We start from the raw sequence: 7,573 nt of genomic DNA, 5'->3' as shown, positions 1-7,573 counted from the left end.
CAGAAGTGATCGTTTGATAATAGACAGGAAGAAGGGGGAAGCGTAAGAGGTCTCGATCCCTGCCCAAGCACAAGAACCAAAACCATTGGCTCTAACTCAGCAGGGAACAGAGGAACAACAGCTTGTTTTAGAAGAGTATGATGTACAGGAGACAGCACAGGAGAGACAGATAGGAAGGATTTGCCCATACAAACAGGGAAGTCGCAGCTGAAGTTCAACACACTGCCCAGCAGGCACTGGGACTACCATGCAGCTAGCTCCGAGTCACGTTCACCTTGACTTGAGCTCGTGTTCCACAGCATCATAGCTCCTACATCTGCCCACAGAGCAGTCCTTCCAAAGGACTGGAAATTTAAGTATTGTGCCTTATGGAAACCAACCAATGTGCCTTTATCTCTAAGTGAAGTGAAGTTTCCAGGTGGTGTCATCACCATATTATTACCTGGGTTATTACACCAGAGTGTCAGATTGCACCCTCTAAATACTTGTCCAAAGAAGGAAAAACTACAATTCAAAATATGGACTTCTACTAATCAGGGTCAAGTTTCTGATACGCAGCCTATGATATTATGCGTAATACTGTTCTTTATGTAGTGTCTTTTACATCATCTAATACAAGTAAAAAACAATGAAATATTGCAAAACTCATTTTAGAGAGGTAGCATCCCACTCTACAGTGGAGGTAATAGGTAAGAAATCAGTATGCTACTGTGATTACACTGCTTCCAATAACCTGTTAAATAGATGAAAGATCTATCCCTATCTTGGACAGTTTTAAAAATTGGACATTAATGAGACTTGACTCACTTGGTAACTCTGTCTACCCAAAATATTCTTGCCTCCAGTGAGAACTGCTGGTACTGTGAGCTAAATAAATTGGATTAGGAGTTTTCAGGTAGGCATCCAGAAAACGATAAATAATAATAATTTTAAAAAAAATCACTTGTGGACTTACAGACACATGTCCTTCTGATTTATTGTATCCTCTATTACTGTATCATTTGCTCAGTAAAAATCAAGACCTTTCACCCTGCTACTACAAGAACTCTTTACAAATACACGCTTAAACAATAAGCATGATACTAGGCTACTGAAAGGAAGAGTTGCTTTCTCTGTCCTTTCAGATCCATTAAATTAAGTGGAGGCAGCCAAGAATCCTTCTGAACCCATGGGTCTCACATGTATCACTGAGCTATAAATATTTTCCATGTACAGGGTTTAAGCAGCAGTAGTTCATAATAAAAAGCTGCATTCCCAAGTGCATTCTAATGGGATCTCCAAACTTCACTACTGTTGATGGGCTATCATCACATGAAAGCTCCATAACATGAACTAAAACAACATGATGGGTTGCCACTGTCCTTGAAACCTGCCTCCTCTTCTTTGTAAGCAGGCCACTCACACAGCCACATGCAGCCCTCTATCCATCTACGCCTGCATTCCGAGCTCACCAATACTCATATGCAGCAAGGTCAGAATTTTTTTTTTTTTTTTTTAACATTCTTTGATTAATGCTGAGAGCTGCAGCATGTTTAGACAGGGTCATGACCCCAGGCATCCATTTAATCAAATTTCTCTGCTGCTTGTCCCAGTGGAGCCATCGCAACAAGAAACTCTCTCAATGAAGAAAAAAAAAAAGGAAAAGAAAAAGAAAAGGAAAAAAATGCACACTTCAAATCTCACATTGTTTACACGCTGTTAAGTAATTATTTCACTCTTCGACCCCCACCGGCCATCAACAGACAAGTCACCTCCTTGGAGACTCTGAAAAGCTTATTCAGCTGTATATAATTCATTTTGTCTCCTTCTTTCATTGTGAAGCTCACTGCTTATCTTAAAGACTTCTTTGTGAATACTTAAGTACATGGTGTCCATGCTAATGATCTCACTAATTATAAGCATATTTATCATATACAAAGTGTTCTCAGCTATTCTTTCTAAAACCATCTTACTTCAGCTATACCCTGCCAGCAGTTTCTCACCACCTATTTACCCAAACAAATGGGCGCTCACATGTGCCCATTAACTTTCCATGAAATTCTGTCATTACCTGAGTGACCAAGCAAGTTGTTCAATATTTGCTCAGGAGTTTTCAATAACACACTGATCTTTTATGCAGCTCTTCTCCAGGGCAAAGTGCAGAAGCGAGCCAGGCAGGTAATAAAGAATTACAGTTTGCCTTTATCTAATAGCTCCATCAGTCAGAGTAATAGAGTTGGATAAAATGGTAACCTATTCACCCAGTTCTTCTTAATTGCTACCCTACAACGCAAAAAGAAAAGTAGGGGCAAGAAAAAAGTTTTTTCTAATTGCAGTTCAGAAATTAGAGGTGAATGACTTGAAAGCTAAGCAAAAGCATATAATATCCCCATCTTCTAACTCAAATAAAAACTGACTGGAGACTGTATTACAACCACAAAACAAGTCTTAAAAAAAAAAAAAAAAAAGAAGGTGGGGAGCAGTGTTAATTCAGGGGAACAAAAAGGATTATTTTATGTTCTGGTTTGGTTTTTTGTGTGTCTTCCTCCTTTCAGAAATAAAGATATTCACAATATTTGGTAGAGTTATTTTGCTTCCTCATGAGAAAGATCGTAACAACAGTTTTGATTCTTACCATGATCCCTCAACATTTCGAAAAAGTAAAGCTGAAAATGGAACAAAAACTGTTAAGCTTCACATTCAGGAATTAAGGCTTTCAGTTTTATTTTCTCTGGCTTATGTGCAATTTCACCAGTATTTATTTCACCAGTCGCATACACCCCTGCAGAAGGCAAGCACATCTCTATTATCTGTAGAGAGGCCTTGATGATGAGTTCTACATGTGTGCTCCAAGGACAAGACTTTTCACACTATCATCAAAACTTGTTCATTAAATAAAGGACTACCTGGATCAAATGGGAAAGGAAGAAAGGGAAAACAAAACAAAAAAAACCCCAAAAAACAAAATAAGAAAGCAAAACGAAAGGGGATCCAGGGAAACTGAGATCAGAAGGAAAAGACTGTAGGTAACAATGACAAAATAAGTCACAAGTAAAACCATAGTTATATAATAACAAATGAGAATAAAAGTAGGGAATTTTTGTTGAGGGTTTTTTTCCCCCTTACAAGGGAAGCAATATAGTGAAAGAATTGCACAAAGTAGATTTATTTGAAACTTCTTTTGCAGAAGGTCCCCCTCGACCCCAAACCTCATAAGGAACATTCCACCTCAACTAAAGCTGACTCATGTGAACACAGCACCAGCAATGTCAGGAGCACATCAGCGTCGACCAACAGAAATAGACGCAAACTGGAGACACAAAACCAAGATTACATGCAACAGTAAAAATAAGTATCTTTCTACTTTTTAATAAACATGGGAAAGTTTCTTCCTTTTTTTTTTTTTTTTAAAAAAAAAAAGGTGGCCAGCATAGAGCCACATGTCTCTAATAAGTCTAAAAATCTGAGCAGGCTATAGCTTCTGCATCTTTTTAGCCTCTTGTATAACCATTTATGCATGCCTAGATTGAGCGTGAGGCTAGCGTATAACTTTAAGCAAACGAGAAGCACTAATGTTTAAATACCTCGTAGTCTCTCCGTAAAGATGTAAGCATTAAAGCAATTAAGTACTCCAAACAACAGTCCAGACATGTCATCATATGACATTCACGTGATATTCAAACCTTCAAAGACACAAGCTCTTAAATTCCGAGTTTTGTGCTTGATTTTTTTTAATCTCAGATATAGAAAAGACAAATACACACACTAAAAATTAAGATCAGAAAGATCTTAGAGTATAAGTGTCCTAAAGAGGAGAAAAACTTAACAGAAAAAAAACGGGGACACTGCGTGGTGTATATTTGCAAAACCTCTGAATTTCTGATGAGAAGGATTTTGAGTTTAACTCCCATTGACTTCATAAGCCTGATAATTTTGACAGAAACAACCAGTTTCTCCCCTACAGTGGCATTCTTGCATCTGTAGATTTAGATATCAGCAATACAATATTAACTCTTCTATATGTTTCTAGATAAAGAGTCCTGAGCAAGGTTAATTTCTTTACCATATTAAATTTAAATATTTAAAGCAAACATCAAATAGATTTTCTGAAAGCAAATTCCACAATTAAAATCAAAACACACTCTTATAAAGCTATCAAAAGCTGTATTGTACAGAAAAAGCAACTGGGAGGAAAAAGTTGTAAAATATCACATGCATCTGACCTTTGATTTCTTCAGAGCTTACAAAAAATACGCTTATTGAAATTTGGGTGAAGCTTTCTGTTTATCTGCTTTTGACATGCTCTCTTACAAAACACTGAGTACTCTTGCAATGTCACTTTTAACTGCTAACTGGTTTTCTTGTGAAATGGAAGAATTGCAATACTAGGTCTGCGTACAACCAGTAAAACATTACCTTCCTTTTTTAAAAACTAAAAAACAGTGAAGAAACTTATCATACTTTAAATGTGAACAAGATTCTACCCACTCAATTGGTTATTGAATGGCATATACAGAGGGAGATCTGGATGAAAGTGCAGGTTGTGACTCAGCCTGCACAAGATGGGAACGGTACTGCCTGCGGGAAGCACTCAGCACTAATAGTTACTTAATCTGCCAGACTCCTCATGTAGTCATTGTACCTGTGGAAAACTGATGTAAACAAACACACAAAACCAAATCACACACTGAAACACACTACTGAACCAGATTGTAATGGTTTACATCAATTTTTTACGGCTGTGATTAAATGAAATGTAAAGTAATTAAATATGGGACTCAGGATGTGCCCAGCCTGTTCCAGGTGGAGATCTGCTTTCATGCATTTCATTATTATATGGGAATTTATGCATTCCCAGTTTGGGATGGTTGTCTTTTGCAATTCACTACACCCTGCAGATAAAAACGACCCTTACACTGGACTCCGACACAACACATGGGCACTTCCCAACTTCAGGCTGAACTATAACAACCAAAAACTCCACATATCTTCTAGTGCAAAACAAACTGGAAGAGGGTAGATTTAGATGCAGGGGTGGGGTGTGGCACTAGATGATCTTCAAAGTGCCTTCCAACTCTAACCAACCTATGATTCTACGATTCTGAAAGATGACATTCATCTGCATGGACAATGGTAAAGGCAGAGTTTAATACCTGTGACCACAGACATCAAAGGCCATGGAAAACGATGATGATTACCTGGTCTAGTATATCGAACAATGCAGTCTATAGAGTATCACCTAAAAATATGATCATGTCTATTGACTGAAGTCTCTTCAGATACAAAGTAATCTCAGTAGATTCACCATACTTCTCTCACAAAACTCTCTTCTCACTTCTCTACTTACAAAACTCTGACTTATGAAATTATCTATTTCTCTAGATACACATTTGTAAATATCATTGCCTTGTTAATGTATGGTGTTAATGCCTGAAGTAACGTGTACATTTTATTGTGTATGTAAAAAAGAGCTGAAATCTGTACCATATCAACACATAAAAGATGCCATACAATTATTACTTATGTTTTATAGTTATTGAACTATTAGCCATTTCTCACAAAATTTTTATTCAGCACGATCCAAACACCTTGGCCTTGGATTAGAAACTTAAGTGACCTACATTATTTTCCTTGAGATAGATACAGATAGATAGATACAGAAACTACTAGGTACTTCTTCCACTCAAAACCAGTTATCTTGGCTCTATCTGTATCAGCTTCCTCTATTTCAACTAACACTCTATTTCTCAGATTTTTTTCTAGCTGCCATTCATGTATTTTTCAAGAGCGTCCATTTCTGCAGCAAGAACCTCTGCATTACATTGTAATCACAAAAGAGATTAAAAGTAAGTCTACTTTCACTCGAGACACAAACAGCCAAAGCAAAACATGGCACATCAACTAACTACCCTCAGAAATGTGCAGCTAAGTAGTTGAGCATCACGGAATATGAAAGTTATGTCACTGAACTGCACAGATTTCTTACTAACCAATGGATACATCCAAATACATCGTTGAAACCAACTCTGTATTTAAAAAGATGGTGCGAGTTTTGGGTTGTTTTTTTGTTGTTGTTGTTTTGGTTTGTTTTTTTTTTTAATTGGATTAATATCAGCCATCTCAGTAATACTTACCATTTAAATTTCTTTTGAACCCAGATAATCTTTCAAATAAAAGGACTTTTTACATATAACTTTTGTTGTAATAGGATATCATCACTGATATAAACTAAATTTAAGAATAATGGACAGTTTAAAAAACCTTTTCCCTTTAAGTTCACAAATGACCTACTGCTAGAGAGAAACACTCAGCTGAATTATCTGATATTCATCAGTATCTCCAGAGAATTACTGACATGCACATGAACAGTAAAATAGCACTCATATTGTGTATATTGTACCTGAATTGTTGAAATATATGATTCACACACCCTGATGAATAAATTAATGAAACATTAGTTTTAAGTATTATTTTTCTTGCATTTTATAATTTGTTGACCTAAATATTATGGAATTTATCAACATACTACTTACAACACATGTAACTACTCAACATTAAATTCTTTGGTTTCTATGATGTTACCCAATTTAAAAATTGCTTTAGCCAGTATTATATATATAATATTATAGTAAAGGGAAAACGTAATTTATGCTTCTCACTCTGAAATACTATTCATGAGGAAGTGTTCAGCTGCTGGGAGGAAAAAAAGCAACAAAATTTAACAATCATGTGTCAAAAAATAAAAAAAACCCCACTCAGCACTAATTATAACTAGTATTAGAAGCTTAAGGTTTAGTTCGGTTTTTTTTTTTGTCTAAGGGAGGTTGTGGTTTGTTTGTTTTAGTTTTTGGTGGTTTTGTTTGTTTGTTTGTTTTAAGAAGAGCTCAAAGAAAACACCAAAAGCACCCTTTAGTCTCTTTATTCTTTCAATATGACAGACAATAATTAATTTTCAACTACATATTATACACAGTTGTTGAACTCTACTTTCTTTAGCAAGGACAGAGTGAGGATCACCTACAAATAAAACACGGTCTGTCACAGTAAAAGTTGTCCTCTATAGGTCATTTATATATTCGTCATTTATAATATATTACCCCTTTCAGAAGACCAGAAATTGCAAAAGAGTTTTCAGAAAGAAAACTGAAAAGGAAAAAGTGTAGAACACTACATACTATTTACAGGCTGCTTGCAAATACATGTGAAAACTAAGCAGTTCGTTATTCTCTGGCTACTGCCATATTGCATTTGTGCTTGGTATTGGAAAAATCTCAAAGTCTTAGCATTAAGGGGCAAGTCACTTCTTCCCCAGCACACAGATGGTGATCTTTCTTAAGTGTACCCAAGAGGTGATACAGCATACATGGCATAAAGGGGAATGGCATGGGACAGATGACACCGAACAAAATGGTCTGCTCAAAACACAGAACAGGAGGAAAGAAACTAAAATTTTGTGTCTGGAGCAGAATTAGCTTTCATACAGGCTACATGTTCACTGCATAGCTTGCTGTTGTTACGTATTGCTTAAAAGCAACATTGGCATATCATACTTATGATAATTACATTATTAAGATCTTGTTCTCAACTGCCTTTA

At 36.2% G+C, this 7,573-nt stretch overlaps 1 protein-coding gene across 1 annotated transcript in view; it reads right to left on the bottom strand.

The window, feature by feature from the left end:
• Positions 1–7,573, bottom strand: part of DACH2 (dachshund family transcription factor 2) — a 310,860-nt gene that overhangs the window by 233,459 nt on the left and 69,828 nt on the right. The gene's annotated exons all lie outside the window — the stretch shown is intronic.

Source organism: Charadrius vociferus, unplaced genomic scaffold (assembly GCF_000708025.1).
Source record: "Charadrius vociferus isolate BGI_N301 unplaced genomic scaffold, ASM70802v2 scaffold472, whole genome shotgun sequence".
Lineage (NCBI taxonomy): Eukaryota > Metazoa > Chordata > Aves > Charadriiformes > Charadriidae > Charadrius > Charadrius vociferus.
Note: the sequence above shows the minus strand (reverse complement) of the source record. Positions and strands in the feature narration are given on the sequence as shown.